This window comes from Lissotriton helveticus, chromosome 2_1 (assembly GCF_964261635.1).
Source record: "Lissotriton helveticus chromosome 2_1, aLisHel1.1, whole genome shotgun sequence".
NCBI classification, from domain to species: domain Eukaryota; kingdom Metazoa; phylum Chordata; class Amphibia; order Caudata; family Salamandridae; genus Lissotriton; species Lissotriton helveticus.
In genome coordinates this window covers 1,456,713,819-1,456,732,953 of record NC_136059.1, presented here as the reverse complement: position 1 = coordinate 1,456,732,953, position 19,135 = coordinate 1,456,713,819, and positions in this window count along the sequence as shown.

Genomic DNA, 19,135 nt, shown 5'->3' with positions numbered 1-19,135 from the left:
TGGGTACACACCATATTGTGATCAGCTGCTTTAACTAGATTATTAAAAGACACTGATTTGCAGTCTGGTAAAGTCAAATATATAAATCTTTCAGTGTCTATTGTAGTACTACTTGATAAACTACAGTTGTCGCAGTCATGCTGCCATTGATAAGAAAGGCTAATGGCATATTTACATTATGAGTCACTCTAGCGGTGAGGAGCAGGTTTCATGCTCATAACTTCACTGTGCTGCCCTACCAGCGGCAGCCGGGATAGAGGGGTGCCCCCCCAGGGGGATTTGAGGACGAGGGGGTGGGTGGGTGTTATCGAGCCATCTGGGTGGGTTGGGCAAAAAAAGGGGAAAACATTTTATTGCAAGAATAGGAAATGTATAAAAAGTAGTAATAAGGTTAATAAAAGCGCTCTGTGGGAGAGATTGAGAAACAACAATATAAGTTATGTCTTCTTTTAAATGTTTAGTTTGGAACGTTGCCGGTCTCAATAACAAAGACAAAAGGAAACTAGTACAAGAAGAAATGAATATGTACAAGCCACATATGGTATTTCTCTCAGAGACTCATATTAGATATCAAGATCATAAACTTTTATCACAAATGGGCTATGATCTTGTTGTTTGCTCTACTTTAGGGGCATCAATTCGAGGTGTTGCTATCCTAAAACAAAAAGGGCTAAGAGTAAATGTTATCAAGACCGCTGCTGATGCTAAAGGCAGGTGGGCAATAGTACAAATGCAGTTCAATCAAAAGTGTTACGTATTTTGCATAGTTTACGGGCCAAACTTAGATATACCTAAGCTGTACGAACAATTGACTATTGAGCTATTGGATTGGGAGGGGGAACTGTCGATAATGGGGGATTTCAATTGTGTCATGAACTATGCTATAGACTCCACAAGCAAAGGAACTAGAAATAGGATGGGTAAAGTGAGGTCAGCTATCTTGGAACTAGCCAGGATGCACAACTTAAAAGATGTCTGGCGTACCAAACATCCTACTATGGCCGGCTTCACATACTACTCCTCCCCACATCAAACTTTATCTAGAATTGATATGATTTGGGCAACAGATTGTTTCTTAGAAAATTGTGCAATAGAAATCTGCCCTAAAATCACCTCAGATCATAACCCGATACTATTCGAATTAAAAAATTTAGATACTCAACCCATAGCCCGGCAGTTCACATTCCCCAGATATTTACTAATGGACCATAAATATATCTCTGGTATCAAAAAACACATACAGGAATATATATCATTCAATATCAACTCTACTGCTATCAGCTATGTATGGGACTCATGTAAAAGCAGCATCAGAGGCTATACACAGCAATATATTTCCAGGGACAATGCTGAAAAACGAGGGCTAGAAAAATCTACTATATTAAATATTTCTCTAGCCGAGCAACAACTCTCAGACGCTATAATACAAGGCAAAACCAACATCAAAGAGCTAAGTCTAGGACTTATCTCATTAAGGGCATCACTCAAGAAAACCCTTAGGGAAAAATTTAGTTCCAAAATTCATAAATACAAACTTGCACAATATGAAGGCGGAGACAGAATTGGGAAAATTCTGGCGTATAAGGTGGCGGATAAAAAGGCTAAAACTACTATAAAAAATATAAAAGGACTTGATTCTAAAGTCTATAGCAAACCAGAACAGATTCTGGAACAATTTGCTAAATACTATTGCCACCTCTACACCCGAGAAAAAACACCTACTCTAGAAACAATAGAATCATATTTAGAGAAACATACACCTGAAAGATTGGACTCAGAAATAACTAGACCACTTAGTACTAAAATCTCTATCGAAGAACTTGGCATAGCTGTAAAGGCACTCCCCCCAAGCAAGGCTGCAGGTGAAGACTGTTTGCCTGTGGAAATTTATAAGGTCTGTGAACAGGAACTTCTCCCTCTACTTAAACAAGTGATAGACTTTGTGGGAGAAACAGGAGTTGCCCCTGCTTCATGGCGTATAGTCAAAATAGTTTTCTTTCTAAAAAAGAAGAAACCACCGGAAGAACAGGGATGATACAGGTCAATTTCATTAATGAATACTGATGCTAAAATCTTCGCTAAAGTACTTGCCAATCGTTTAGCACCTATAATGCCAGTCTTAGTCAACTGCCAACAACATGGATTCGTGGTAGGTAGAGACACCACCACCCATGTTAACACTGCAATAACCGCTTTTGATGTTGCGGCGACTACTCTCACCCCACTCGGAATGGTCATGCTAGATGCAGAGAAGGCATTTGACCGAGTGGGGTGGGAGTATCTCTGGGCAACACTATTGGCTTATGGTATACAGGGGCAATATCTAAGATGGATCCAATCTCTGTATGAGACACCTACAGCAATAGCTAGCTATTTGGGGAATAACTCGGATAACTTCTCAATAAAAAGGGGCACTAGACAGGGGTGTCCTCTTTCGCCCCTGTTATTCGCTATAGCCCTAGAACCATTCCTAAATGCATTAACTGCTCAAGAACACATAACCCCAATAGAACATGAAGACATGTGCTTAGAAATTACAGCTTTTGCCGACGATATAGCTATATATACCACTGACTTGGTGCGGGCTATACCTAAAATAATCCAGGAAGCAAGAGAATTTGGCGATATATCGGGATATAGACTCAATGTCAATAAAACTCAAGTGATAGCAAACTATCAACCTACACAGTCGATAATAGGGCTTTGCCAAAACGCTACTTATTTAGGAGTAAAACTCACCTCCAACATCGAGAAAATTATTCCATTAAATTATGATTCTTTACTGAAAGATATTGCTTCTATGCTTAAAAATTGGAATAAAATACCTCTCAGCCTGATCGGACGTATCAATATAATAAAGATGAAGATAGTTCCAAAAATATTATATTTATTCAGATCTATCCCTCTACAACTAAATAAATTACACATTAAGAAAATAGAAAGTATTTGTAGTAGCTACATCTGGGGATACAAAAAAGCTCGCCGGTCAATGACGGTATTGAAACTATCTATTGAAAAAGGGGGACTAAATTTCCCAGATCTTTTTCGCCACTTTTATACAACGCATACGTAGCCTTTTGTCTAAAGATGCCCCCACATTTTACCATCAATTCATGCTAGGATCGCAAAGCAATCAGTTCCTATTCAGGGTACACGACCCAAATTACTACAAGAGAGTCAAATTCAAGACTGCTAGAGCCATTAAAAGAATTTGGGACCAAATAATGGACACTGATAACATCTCTTTTTTTAATGCCGAACTCCCAATATGGGGGAACCCAGGGCTGCTAAACATCTTCGCAGATGGCGCTTGCACTCAATGGATAGACCAGAACATTAACAAGCTAGGAGATCTCTATGGTCCAGATGGCCTTCTGAGCTTTAATACATTAAAAATACTCTATAGGGGGGCGTGGCCAAGATGGCGGAGTAGGAAGACGTGTATTCCGGAGCTCCCGTTCCCTTCCTAGGCCCCAAGCCCTATTCTACGCTGACTCTCCCCCCCCGGAGCCGCTGAGTAGAGCTGAGGTGGTGGGGGTACCAGCGTCCTGTCGGTGAGCACCGGTTGACCCCGCGGAGCACGCACTGGCTGAGAGCGGACACCGAGGGCCTGGTTGGGGTCGACCGGAGACGACGCAGCTCCTGAAGCCGGAGGGAGCGGCTGTCAGCGGAGCGGCAAGGGAGCAGAGGTCCAGCCACAGGGGCCGAGGGGTGCCGATTGACAGCATCGCACCGTGCAGTATGGCGGCAAGGGCCCGGAGCCGAGCGGTTCTCAGGAGGCTTCCTCCCCTCCCCCCGAGGCGCAAGATGGCGGCGGGCTGAAGCGGGAGCCCGTACCCAGCAGCGAGGAGAGTGCACGGCCTGGAGGACGGAGAGGCACTTCGGAGCGTCTATCCACTGCTTTCAGATCAGCGCCACAGGCGGTGGGACAGACGAGGATCGGGGAGCAGCAGCTCCGATTGCCGGCGCCGTGGAACTGCCCTGATCTGGGACGCCGGCCCGGTCAGCGTCAGAGGTAGGCGAGTGCCCGGCTGCGAGGCCCTCTCTAGGCCTAGCGGGCGTCTGGAGGCGGCGGACCGGGGACTCCACGACCGCACACTCACGGACTGGTGCCTTGCCGGCCAGCAACGCCCGCCACCTCGGGCACCCGGTTCATTTGTCCGGCCTCGCCAAAGAGACCCTAGCAGACCGCAGCTGTACGCGGGACGAGTCGGAGCAGGCGGTGGAGGGGAGGAAGGACCTCCGGCACAGCTCACAGCGCCACAGACTCACTGGGACAGTCGGTAAGGGGGGCACACTGCCTCGTTCTGCTACCCTTGTCCAATCTTCACTGTGGACTGCGCCGGGAACCGGGCGGACGGGGGCACAACTGGGGATCCTCTGAGGCCACGGGGAGGACTGCTGGTGGAGTTCTGGTCTGGGCCCTGAGACCGGGCCGGGGTCTGGATCTGGAGGCCAGAGCGGCGCCCTGGGCTCTGCGTCTGCGTCTACGATCGCCGTGGTGGTACTACGCGTAGACCAAGTTTGTACTCGCCACGGCTTCAGCCTTTTTCCTGCGGGAGGCTTAGGACGCTACCTGACTTTCGGACACTGCCCTCTCGCCTTGGCCCGGAGTGCGGCGGGCGGGTGGACCCTTGCCGGCCCCTGGGGGTGGCGTTGTCCAGCAATCGCCCCGGTCTGGGTGCAGCACCTGGAGGTAGGACTGAAAAGAGGGACCCGGGGCAGCAACAGGCACACGGAGCTGTGGAAGTGCCTACAACATGGCCGGTCAGAGGGGTGGCAAACGCACTGGCGGCACACTACCAGAGCTGCTCAGCAGATCCCATCCCAAAGGAGAGAAGGCCCCCTCCTCGCCTGGGGCAGCTGGGGGATCGCACTCTGGTGCTTCGGCGGAGCCCCCGGTCACAAGATCGTTTTTGGAATCTCTCTTTGGTACGCTTAGGGAAGACTTCCAAGCCCTGAAACAGGAAGTGGCCGGGGAGGTACGAGAAATGCGCAGGGATATTGACGGCCTAGGCGAGAGGGTGGCCACGGTTGAGGGCTCCACACAACGTCAGGATGAGGAAATCACTATGCTGCAGCAGGAGGTGCTGACTCTCAGGGAACAACAACTGGACCTCCAATTGCACACTGAGGATTTGGAGAACAGATCGCGCCGAAACAACATCCGGGTCCGGGGCGTGCCATCATCGGAGGAGAACCCGGACATTGTCAAGTACCTGCAGGAACTCTTTCGAGCTGTACTTGGAGAAGGAGATGATTTTCCCATCAGGATTGACAGGGCGCACAGGGTGGGACCCGGTAGACGTGCGAATGGTCCCCCACCGGACATTCTGGCGTACCTTCCAGACTTCCCACTGAAAGAAAGAATAATGGCGGAAGCGCGGAAGGAACGCTCGCTCACCTTCCGCAGTCACCCGGTAGCGCTGTATCAGGACCTCTCTGCAATCACGCTTCAGAGGCGTAAGGCATTTAAGATAGTAACGGACTTCCTCAGACAACACGAAACGCCCTACTCCTGGGGTCACCCTTTCCGTATTATCTTTAAGTGGCATGGAGAGACCTATCAACTGAGATCCCTGCAGGACACTTGCGAAGTATTGGGCATCACCACGGAGGAGGGAGGGTCTCCCTCGCCGCGCAGGAGACGCACAGCTGATGGTGGATGGCAAAGAGTCGCACGGAGGGGGCCTCGGGGACGGTCCCGGAGGCCGGGGTCTCGGTCTACCCGAGCAGGAATGGAGGACGCCGTCCGGACTGCGGCCGAGGACCTAGGAAGCGCAGTGGAGGTCGCCCTGACTGCTTGAAAATGCTCCGGGGGGAGTCTATCTTGGCATTGCTGTGATTGCTGGCTTGGGGTGGGGAGGGGGGAGTGAAGGTTCCAACACGTGTGGCTGAACGTCCACTAAGGTAACACACCACGGACTGGTCTTCACGGACTTGTCTGGGACTACTTTCACAGTTGTGGGGAGTTTTGGGGGGAGGAACGGGTTCAGGGGCTGGGTAGTGGGTTTGGAGAATGGAGAGGAGGGAGTGTTGGGGAGATGTGGGTGTTTGGGAGTTGGGTGAGGGGGAGTTGGGGGGGGGAGGTTCGGGGCTACTCTGTCCAGTGCTTTTGGGGCATACACGTATGCCTGTCCTGACACACGAGCTACTCTGCTCGCCCCCTCCGGGCAGCACACTTTCGATTCCATGAGCGAGGGAAGTGATTCCGACACTTGATGGCAACACTGAAAGTATTGACCTTGAATGTTAAAGGGTTGAATAATCCTACGAAAAGGAGGGCGATTCTATCATTACTTGAGGGCTCTCAGGCGGACATCTGTCTGCTTCAGGAAACCCACCTACTGGCTGGTGACTGTCACAGATTACGGTCCCGCCATTTCCCCACACGGTTCTTCTCCTCCAACACGACTAAAACGGCCGGGGTAGCTATCCTATTCTCCAAATCCTTTCAGGGGGAGGTGTTGCACAAACTCACAGAGCAGAAAGGTCGACTTCTGGCCTACCGTTTCAAGCTGGGAACCCAACTGTTCACGGTGGGAACGATTTATGGCCCGAACGAGCAGCAAGATAGATTCATGCGCACCGCTCTAGATGACATTACCGCCTCACCAGACAGACACATAATACTGGGAGGGGACATTAACATGGTCTTTGATTCCTCCGCGGACAGATCAGCGCAGCGACGCCCACAAACTGGGGAATTGTCACAAACAGTTAAAATTCAGTTAAGGGACTTGGACATGCATGACCTCTGGCGGAGTCTTCACCCGTCAGACAGGGACTTCTCTTACTATTCACATGCACACAGGACATACTCTAGGTTGGACCACTTGTTGGTCTCGGGCCCGGTCCGCGACATGGCCACCACTTCTGACATAGGGGTTATTAGTCTTTCAGACCACGCGCCGGTCTCGGGAACCTTCCGCCTCCCATCGAGTTCTGCTAGGCGAGGGTTTTGGCGGTTACGGGACACGCTCCTACATAAAAAAACGGTAGTGCAGCGAATCACTGACTCAGTGAAGGACTTTCAATTACACAACTCGAATTCCGATACCTCACTGTCCACTCAATGGGGCGCTCTCAAGGCGGTGCTGCGGGGAGAATTTATTGCGATTTCTGCAGCAGACAACAAGGATAGGAAACTAAAACGTGACGAGTTCACACAGAAGGTTAGGGAACTTGAACACGTGCACCTACGGACAGGGGCTCCAAGAATTTGGAGACAGCTGAAAGCGGCCAGGAAACTCTTGTCATCATTGGATTTAGATAGGGCAGAATACGCCGCGCTGCGACTAAAACACACCTATTATACTGGGGGAGACCGGTGTGGCCGGCTACTAGCAGCTAAACTTAGAGCTGCGCACCAATGTCGGCGGGTGAAGGAACTGAGGGGAGCGGCAGGGGAGATGGTGACAGATGACGCTGACGTAGCGGACACCTTCCGCCGGTTTTACGCTGACCTATATGCGGCGGAGGCCGCGCAGATGGGGGTGCCGGAGGCCTATTTGGACTCAGTGCCCCTCCCGTCCCTAACCCCGGACCAGGCTACCTACCTGGAAAGGGAGATAAGAATTGAGGAAGTGGTTGACCGCGTGCATTGGCCCTATCTCAAGAGCGTGATGGCGCGGTGGGATGGGGGAGAAATTTCGACGCATGGTGTTTAACTGTTATAAATTCCCGTCTGCGGTGGTGCGGGTAAACGGCTGCGGTTCGGGACGATTCAACATTGAACGCGGTACTAGACAGGGATGCCCCCTCTCCCCTCTCCTCTTCGCGCTCTACATGGAGCCCTTCGCTCAACGAGTGCGACAGAATCCAGACGTGACAGGAATCAGAATGGGCGGTTATACCCACGCGATCAGTCTATACCCGGACGATATCATTTTCACGCTGGAGAACCCAAGGCGGGCGTTGCCCGCTTGCATAGCTGAACTCCAAGCTTTCGAGGGGGCGGCAGGTTTTAGGATGAACGTGGCGAAGTCCACGGCTCTGGATGTCTCCCTCAGGCCCTTACTACTCTGGCGCCGGAATCGGGGGGACTGGGGGTCCCTGACCTGCGCAAATACTTCCAAGCATCTCAATTGCGGTTCTTGGTGGAATGGAGTAGGCGGGAATCAGACAAACACTGGCTCTTCCAGGATCAGGCGGTAGCTGGGCGCCCTTTGCAGGACATACCATTTCTTCACCGGTCGCACCGCCCCCCGAATCTCTATGCCTCTTACGTCACACGGGTACCGCTGAGGGTGTGGGACGCTACCAACCGTACATATGATCTCACCACATTCCCTTCCCCGTTCACTCCTATCGTGGACAATCCTGACTTTACACCGGGGACAGAACCTGGGGGCTTTTCACGCTGGAGGGAGAGGGGCTGTAAGGCACTTTACCACATGTACACGTCAGAAGGGATTGTCCCCTTTCAAGACCTCAAAGACAATTTCCAGTTGGACGAAACGGACCGTATGAGATACTGGCAGGTTAGACACTGGGCTCTACAACCACAGGTCAAAGCATCGGCGGACAGGACACTGTTGCCGTACGAAAAATGGCTGGTGACACGCGCTTCAGATGCGAAACTCATAACTGACCTGTATAAGATGCTACAGCTTCCATCCACACATTTCCATATTCCTGGCAGGGAACGGTGGAACCGGGAGTTGGGGAGGACCCTTAGCCATAAAGAATGGGAACAAATCTCATACCGGGCACGACACTCAGCTTACCATGTGGGCCTCACAGAAACGTTTACCAAGGTCTCCACTTATTGGTACCGCACCCCAGAACGGCTACACGAGATGAACCGGCTGCTCGATGACAGATGCTGGCGCAATTGTGGGCAGAAAGGCACACTAACGCACATCCTGTGGGACTGTCCTGTGGTGCAAGCGTACTGGTCGGAGGTACTTGATGAGATAGATGTGTGCTTCGAGATTGAACTGCCCAGATTCCCTGCATACGCCTTGCTAGGCCTCCCTAATGGATTAATGTACCCCTTGAAGTCTAGACGAGGGAGGCAAATAGCGATTATGCTGGGCTCAGCTGTTCAGAATATCCTAATACACTGGCGCACACCGACCACTCCCTCCTTAACAGGGTGGCTACACAGGCTGTAGCATGTTCTGGGGATGGAAAAGCTTTCGCTCACGTTAGCTGGGAAGGTAGACAGCTTTGAAGAGCTGTGGCAGCCCTTTCACGCACTGCTGTCCACGGAATTCAAAGAAATTACATGCCCAAGATACCTGAGACTCATGAGGCTTACGCCGCCGATGTGATGGTATGCCTGATTGGAGAGTATGAATGTGACCCTCGGAAGTTGTTGTGGGGAGAGTTGAGGCCCGAGATAACACCAAGGCTTTATAGTACATAACGCTGGACAGAGTGGGGAGGGGGGGGGAAGGGGTTGTTGGGGGGAGATTGTTTATTCACGGGAGGTTCAACTGGTTGGGGAAGGGCTCCTGGCACTCTTCTACACATTGCTACGTACAGGGTCGGATACTAGGACAGCCTCCCGAGGCTGGGACATTCGAACTTTATTCCCGTGTCGCCATATGGCGCAAGCACTGACCCTTTGTATGATTGTTTGCCTCTGCCATTGTACCTTCCTAATAAAATACTTTAAACCTAAAAATACTCTATAAAATCAAAGAGACAACACATTTTAAATACATACAGATACAAGACTTCTTAATCAATAAAAAGAAAATTGAGAGTGTAGAACATTCAGATGTTCTACAGTTCATCTACTCTAACCAGACTAAAGCCATTATCAGCAAGAGCTATATTCTTCTTAATAAAGGTCAAGTCGGCGACTGTGGGAAAATGGCAGATACATGGACTAACAGGCTAGGAATAAATATCAATCCCAGCCAGATTGCGGGCTCACTAAAACAAATAAATCGAGTAGTCCAGTCTTCAAATCTAAGGCTACAATTCAATAGGACAGTCACTCAAATATACTATACGCCTCAAAGACTTTCTAGCTGGACTTCTGGTAATATCTCCAATGAACGCACTAAATGCTCAAAATGCAATATGGAAGCAGCAGACATAGAGCACATGCTCTATGAGTGCCCAAAACTCACAACCTTCTGGCTGGGAATAACTGATGTTCTCAACAGGAAGCATATAACAATGCCTACAGTTTCTGCTCATTTAGTTTTGTTAGATATACAAGACACTAACAGTATATACAAAGATTTGTTATCTATCATTTTCGCTTGTGCTAGATTGGCCATCGCGCGGACATGGATCTCGAAAGAACCCCCTAGCGTCATGGAATGGTGGTATCTTATTCATGAAATACATACTATGGAACTCTCATTGGCTAAATTAAGAGGCCCTAAAGCACTAAAAGGAAGGGAAAAAATATGGGGAACATTTATTAGCTAAACGGACTAATATTTCGTGAGACCGACATGTTATATTTTTTTTCGTTATGACCTTTTGTAAATTTGTGTTGTAATCATTTGCTCTTCGTCTTCTTTCTTCTCTCTCTATAAGGACAATAATATGTACAGAGAATTATGCACATATGTACAACTGAGATGATTTCATCATTGTATTTTCTGTTCTTTCTTGCAATAAATAAAAAATATATATAAAAAAAAGATAAGAAAGGCTAAAAAATGTTTTTATATCTATACCTTCATCTTCCAATACATCAAACATATACATTAAAAATTCCTGACAATCCTGCTGAATATTCTGTGAAAATTGATTTTGACCAGAACATATGTCTAGAAGATTTCAAATTTCTGAAACACTTTCTATTTTTGCTCTATCACTGCTACATTTCTCAAACACAGAATTCAATAAACAGCAGAATGTTTGATCCCGATTTTCAACAATCTGTTCTTGTAAATTTTGAAGAAAAAAAACAACATTAACGACTACATTAGCATAGCAGTTGACACCAGAACTGTTTTCAAACTGAAATCCAACAACATCTTCAACAGAATCCTTTTTCTTTCTGCTTACAATTACAGTTTCATCTACTTTTTGTCTTTTTGCTACTACCTCACTGCAATTATTCTCATTTCTTCTTTTTCGGCCTACCACACGTTTTTCAAACAGAGGATATTGAGGCAAATGTGGAGCATACTCTCTTCTTAACCTATTGTATTCTTTAACACAATCTAGATCTGCACAAATCTTTGTTTCATCACACTCAATCAAGTACAATCCTGATAAAGTTCTGACTCGTGATAATGCCACATATGCCATACCCTCTTTAAACACAGAACTTCCAATGTTCACCAAAGCACTATCTACACTTAAACCTTGAGATTTATGAATTGTCACCGCATATGCCAAACAAACAGGAAACTGTTTTCGGCGAACATATAAGTCTTTCACAAGCAAAAATCTAGCTGAACAACGACAAATTTGTTCTATTTCGTCAATGCCATCAAATTTAATTTTTGAAATTTCAATTCCATCTCTATTTTTGTAATTCACAAAATCAACAACATGACCCATTGCTCCATTTACCAGACCTCTTTCAACATTTAAATTCCTTCTCAAAATGATACAACAATTTAAACACACATTCAGAGTCTTTTCAAAACCAGCAGTTTTGGATATAGTCTTCTCTAATGAATCCAATTTTGATTTCAAATTTTCTGACAAAATAATTGTTGCTCCCATATGCTCTATTTTATCTATAGCTTCCAGTTTCACAATCTCTTCATTTTCTAACTTTAACATGTTGTTGTTGAAGATGGAACATTCTTTCAGAGTTAGCATCAAACATATCCCAGATTTGTTCTCGTTAATTTTCTTAAAAATATTCTCTGGAAGAATGTTTTCATTTGGATACAAATTTGAAATTAATCGTGCATGTAAAGCTTCTTTCCCATGCTGACTTACTTTTCCGATTCTTACATCTTGTAGAATATTTTTATAATCTTCATCCTTTGCCTGTCGCATATTTTGAAGCAGTTCTGCATATTTGAAATGTAACCATATATTAACGTTTCCAATGCTTCCTAGGCACTTCCTGGTATCTTCATGCGTGACCATTTTAAACACTGGTTGTCCTTTAACTGGAGTCAACTGCAGTAGATCTCCAATAACACATCATACTCTGTTCGAAGAATTTCTTGCATTCTCAAATGCACAAAAGCAAGCATTAGATTTGAGACCATGCTTACTTCATCAATGATAAGAAGTTTCATTTTCTTCAGGACTCTGGAAACTTCGGAACACGCATCTCCAGATAGCTTGTGGTATTGCAATTTGTTATCATGCTCGACTGGTAGCATCAGTAAACGATGTAAAGTAATCCCTTTAATGTTATGAGCTGCCAGCCCAGTTGGAGCGGTAACAACACAAGACAGCGGTGATTCAGTCCTTTTCTGCAGATAAGTTGCAATTGCTTTAATCAGAAAACTTTTTCCAGTTCCCGCTTCTCCACTCACGTACAGTCGGACAGGCTTAAATGATGTACATGAGCACTCTTTTTTCTCATGACTGACTCCATGTTCTATCTGTTCTGTGACTTCGTAATATATATGTTTCTGCTCAAGGTTTAGTTGTTTCACCAAAACTTCTAAGTTAACTACATCATCTTGAGCTTGTTCCATAGCTCTTTCCACCTCATCCATGGCAGTGGCAGCTTCATTTAGAATAATTGGTCCTCCAAGTGGATCCTGACTCAATGAAGCAGAACTCTGACTGTCTTGTGAACTGTCTCTAGCAATCTCTACAGCAATTGTGGCTTCTTGCTCTATTTCTTTGTTCAAAATTTGCAGATAATTTGGAAAAACAGGACATTCTATGGTATCCTTGGTTGCATTAAAAGAATCTTCGTAACAAAGAAAATCTCCAAGTAGTTCCTCTTCTGTACGCCATGGCTTAAAGAGTTGCAAAAGAGCTAAATAGTAAAATTCCCTTTTCTCTGGATTTTCGCAACTCAATTTTCGATGATTAAGCAAATGGCCTTTTCTCTGCTTCACTAGACATCCTTCACACCCAATGACAGCATATATTCTATTATTGATATCTTCTCTGATGTTCCTCTTATAAATATAGTTTTGCAGAACTTCATACAAACAACTGTTCTCAAGATGACTACTTCTATTTGGATAGTATGTATCCAACATGTTTGTCTTCAAAATATCTGTACTGTTTGGTTCTTTCTCCGCCAAATACTCAATTTCTTGTACAGATTTCAAAACTCGGTTTCGTGTTGTAGCAAGACCTAGACTTGCCCAAATAATTGTTCTAGACTTGGCGTAGAGACTTGCTGATGATAACCGATCAGAACATTCATATGCTCCAATTTCTCGATGCGACAACATCTTCAGACTGAAACTGTATAATTTTTTACTTATACTCTTTTTATGTGAAATGTCCTCCCACATTTCCTTCAGTTCTGTCTTTTCTTTTTTTGTGATGTAAGACGTCACATATCGAGCCACAGCAATAGAGTTGTCAGCAACGAACTGAATATCCATGTTAGCATTTCACATGGACAAAATCACTGGGTTGTAGTCGTTGATGTACTTGGACTCTTCGTTTCTTTTTAAATTGTATGTATTTTTTGGTGATTTCCTCGTCACAGTATGTCGCAGAGAAGACATCAAAATATTTCCTCTTCCTTTAGAAATCACTGGTCGTGGAAACCCGAAACGACATTTTGTGTAGAACTTGTCCTTGTTTCTGAATTTTCGACGACAGTACTTTCCACAACGATGGGATTGAAAGCGTAAAACTTGTTGCCTTAAACTGTTTTCTTCGGTAGTTTTAGGAACAGCACATGTTGAATACTCTTCAATGAAGCTCATCACTGTCTCATCCGAATCTGTTCCAAATTTGGGTGCATCTTTAATCCACAACAACATATGTATGTGAGGAGCACCTCTCGCTTGATACTCCTTTCTCCAAAAGAAATCCAAAACCTCTCCAAGGGGAGGATTTTTTTTGTTGGTAGTAAAAGACATCATAGCTTCAAATTTATGATTGAAATATCTGCATACATTCTCTGGATCCAAAGAACACAGTTCTCCAGGAGTTTTGAATTCTATATTTTGTATGTTTGCGTTTGCCTCTTGTAGAAATTGAAGTAAGTGTCCCATGCATACAGAGCACAGCTAAGAGTGAGGAACCATGTAGGAGATCCTAAGTTTCTTAGTATACATTTCAATTCCCCATGACGATGGAACCAATACTCGTTTGTTCCACGTTGACATGCCATGAGATTGATTAGCTGAGATTCCAAAATACTGTCTTGCAGATTGACTTTCTCCATGAAGTCCCTCGCCGAAACATTTTGCAGATGTGGTCCACTTTTCAGTATATAGTTCACTGCATAAGAAAGCCCAGACAAGTCACTTTCATACAGTAGATGAAACAAATAAGGAATGCATTGACGAAACCTTGGATCTTAAGCATATAATCTTAAAGTCCGATATTCAGATGCAGGAATTTGAAGTGGTCGATCGTCCTATCATCCACCTCGACCTGTTGGAAATAACTGTGGAAAACAACGAGCTTCCAAACTTTCTTCCCATACACTAATGGGACTTCCTTTTGCTGCTTTCATTTGAAACAAGTCAATTGCATTCCCCATTACTTCTTTGGAATGCAAAGGATGAACAGTATAATGTTCATATATTTCTTCACTTCTAGACACATCAACTTTTTCAATTTGGCCGGCTGAACAATCACTGTCTTCTTCTGCAACTGTTTCCTCTGCTCCAACACATACATGTTTATAGTACTCATTGTTTTTGACCAAATACAACGTTGCCTTTTTGACTTTCCTTACATCCACTAAATCTTGCCAGATTTTCTTACGCTTTGTCGGAACCCCATTAACTAGAATAACCAGAGGTTCCTCTTCCACTTTCTCTACACCAATTGTATCAATATTTTTCTTGAAATCTAGAGGCAAATAAACAACTCTTCCCTTTAATCCTCTCTGTAAATCTGAAGGAGGCAATTTCCCTATCTTAGGCTCCATGCGAACAATTGCCTGAAAAGGATGGACACATTAAATCAAAATAGACTCATATGAATTTAAATCCATCAATTCAGGAGGAATGTCTACCAACTCAAGATTATTATGAACAGCTCTAGCAGGCATTCTGTTCTGATTTAATTTATTATAACAATATTTACAAATACGCTGATCAGAACTCAAATCAAAAGAATTCTCCACCCACAAATAAGTTGCAAAATCCTTCCACTCATAATTATTTATCTTTTCACTTTTTAAGTATAAATCAACTAATCTAGTTTGATGCTTATAATGAGTTCGTCGACAACACACGCAAGTAAAATTAGGCCTTTCACTTGATTTCACCTTAAACCTGGTAATTTCCTGGTCAAACTTTTCTGTACTTGAAATCTGTACATTGTCTTCCACATTACCTTGAATTTCTGTGTCAATGTCTACACTGTCCTCTTTTTCAACAAAATAACAAATCTCAATTTTTTCACAAATCTTCTTCACATCTAATTCAGTTCCATGCAAAAGAGCACTGTTTAATTGTTTAAGCTTAAGTGCTGGACTTTTTGCATAATACAACCTTTTCACTAATTTCCTCATTTTGTTATGATGCACTGCTAACATCCTAAAATGATGAAAAACACTCTGACAGACTTTTCTAGAAAGACAAGCCAGTGAATGCCCTTGCAAACCTGTATTTTCTCTCACTCTGCAAGGATCTGGGGGCCCGATGTAGGTAATTCTTATTTACCACTTCTTAAATACCGAATTTTACCGATTCGGTATTTAAGAAGTGGTAAATATGAAGGGGGGAGATGTAGGTATTTCCAGATGTGGAAATACCGAATCGTTAAGATTCGGTATTTACCGAATCTGGAAATACCGAATCGGTATTTCCTATTGATTCCTATGGCCTGTGAAGCCCATAGGAAACAATGGGAAATACCGATTCTGTAATTACAGAATCGGTAAATACCGATTTTAGCAAGGGTGCAGGGGGTGTCACTTTGACACCCTCTGGCACCCCAAAAATAGGCATGTGCGCCATGTGGCACACAGACATGCCCTAAGGGCATGTCTGTCTGTCACATGGCTAGGTGTGCATGCACACATGTGCATGCACACCTGAATTCGGTATTTTAACACCCAATTGGATTGGGTGTTAAAATACCGAATATGTAGGGCCTTTGGGACTCTGAAGAGTCCCACCTACATATGGATTTACAGAATCGGTATATTTACCGATTCGGTAAAATATCGAAGTGGTAAATTTACCGAATCGGTAAATATACCGATTCTGTAAATTCAGACCCACCTACATCTCAAAAGCCAAATACCGGTCGGTAACGGCCGAATTCGGCCGTTACCGACCGGTATTTGGCTACCTACATCTGGCCCTAAGTCTTGCAACATCTTCATTTTCTGTTTTAGACTTTTCTTACTATACGTACGTAAGAAATTACGAAACAAATCGATTGAATCCTGTCGCACACTACAAATACTACTACACTTCCAAGTGTACACTGGACCTTTAGTACGTCTCCCTAAAACTTCATCAGTTAACACCTCTTCTGCTTCTCTAGGCACAAGTTTCTCTTTTTCAATCGGACAACCGTCTTTCACCTCATATGCTCGACCACTGGTGTCAACTGCATGCACTAAATCATTCTCCTGGAAGTAACTCTCCTCATTAAAAAATGTCTCACAACTTGAACTATGCATCCATTCTCCAGAAAAAACTTTACAAAAATTAGTCCGATTAATTACTCTTTTGCATCTACTGTTTGATTTGAAAACATCAATTGACTTGTTAAGTGTCCTAATTCTATTGATTATTAAAATAAATCATTTTTTCTTAAGTTCAAAAGCCTGATCAACAATCTTCTCTACACTTTTCTTTTTCTTATAAAAAGCAGCTCTCTGTTTACCTTTTTAAATATTTTTTAACAAATTTAAAACCACCCTATTGCGAAACATTCGTTTACGAATGTCCTAAATTGGTTTTGCCTTCTATTCCTATACATATTATTCTCTCCTGCTCCAGTAGTAACATTTGTGGGGGGCCTCTCTTTCCTTTTCAAATTTGCTCTCTCCTTCTCTTTATCCACATTCTGACCAACATTTTTTTTGATCTACATATGTTCCGTAAGAAAGACTTAGTTGTCTTACCAGGAGCTTTTTTCCTGTTTTTTGAAGTATTTGTTGTAGAGGAGTACTGTAATTCCGTTGCTGTTTTTGATTTTTTCCGTTTGGCATCTTTTCTTCTCCTCTGCCTTGAGGGCATATTTCCTTACTATTGAAATCTTGATTTCAATCTGTGGTAAAGAAAAAAATAACACATTATAGACCACTATTACCAAACAACAAAGCAATGACAATAAGCAAACGATATAAACACTAGTAAATCAGGAAGAGGATGTAAGAGAAAGTATGACTTACAAATTGCTGTAAAAAGAGAGAGAGGGAATAAATTAGAGACAGGGTGTAAGAGAATGTAAGTCAAAGAAAGAGTGTAACAGAGCGTAACACAGAGCCAGGATGTAAAAAAGAATAGGTTAGAGAGAGGGTGTTAGAAGGGGACAGGTGGAAAAATAGAGTAAGTCAGGAAGAGAATATAATAGAGACTAATACATTGTTAATAATCCTTGGTAAAGAAATGTTAGTGCATAAAGGAATTGTATTTTCTAAATGAGTGAGGTTTCAGTAGTGTAATCAAATGCTTAAACATATGACCTATGCTCTGTTTTGTAAATGTTATTTAAAAAAAGATTCCAGGCACATGAATTGGTTTTACATTACTGACAAGGATTATATAGTATCTGCATGATTAAGAAAATATATTAGCACATTTCACAATCATGTTACCTATGTTTCCTCAGATTAGTAAGGAGATTGTGTAGATGAGGTGAGGCCTGTCCAGGGGTGCAAAAGAGGTGAGGCCTGTGTCCATGAGTGCAGTGGAGAGGACTCACCTCCTCTGACCCTTGGACAAGCCTTACCTCATCTGTGTCCTCTGGACAGGCCTCAATTTATTGGGTACAATTGATGGTAACTGGGTGCAGATGAGGCGACGCGTGTCCAGGGGTGTAAAAAAGCTGAGGCCTGTCTAAGGATGCAGATGAGTTGAGGTCTATTCAGGGTTGCAGATGAGGTGAGGATTGTCCAGGGGTGCAGAGGAGGTGAGGTCTGTATTGAAAAGTGTAGTGGAAGAGAGGTCTGTCTAGGGGTACAAAGGAGGTGAGGCCTGTGTCCCGAGTGCAGTGGGGGATAGGCTTCATGAAGTTCAGTCCACTGCACTCTTAGACACAGGCTTCACCACCTGTGCTCCCCAGGAAAGGCCTCTCTCCCACTACAGTCTTGAACACAGGCCTCACCTCCTCTGTACCTCTGGACATGCCTCACCTCAACTGCACAATCTACCTCCTAATCTGACATAACACAGGTGACATCATTGTGAAAGGTTCAAATATATTTATTTAATCATGCAGACACTATTTATTCCTTCTCAAAAATGTAAAAGTCATAGATTTTCCCCAAAATCGTTTTTTAAATAACATTTTAGACACAGAGCACAGGTCCTATGTACAAGCATTCAGTGTCCATGAGTGCAGTGGAGAGGACTGACCTCCTCTGACCCTTGGACAAGCCTTACCTCATCTGTGTCCTCTGGACAGGCCTCAATGTATTGGGTATAATTGATGGTAACTAGGTGCAGATGAGGTGACGCATGTCCAGGGGTGTAAATAAGCTGAGGCCTGTCTAAGGATGCAGATAAGTTGAGGTCTATTCAGGGTTGCTGATGAGGTGAGGATTGTCCAGGGGTGCAGAGGAGGTGAGGCCTGTATTGAAGAGTGTAGTGGAAGAGAGGTCTGTCCAGGGGTACAAAGGAGGTGAGGCCTGTGTCTAAGAGTGCAGTGGGGGATAGGCTTCATGAAGTCTAGTCCACTGCACTCTTAGACACAGGCCTCACCACCTATGCTCCCCAGGAAAGGCCTCTCTCCCACTACAGTCTTGAACACAGGCCTCACCTCCTCTGTACCTCTGGACATGCCTCACCTCATCTGCACAATCTACTTCCTAATCTGAGGTAACACAGGTGACATCATTGTGAAAGGTTCAAATATATTTATTTAATCATGCAGACACTATTTATTCCTTTTCAAAAATCTAAAAGCC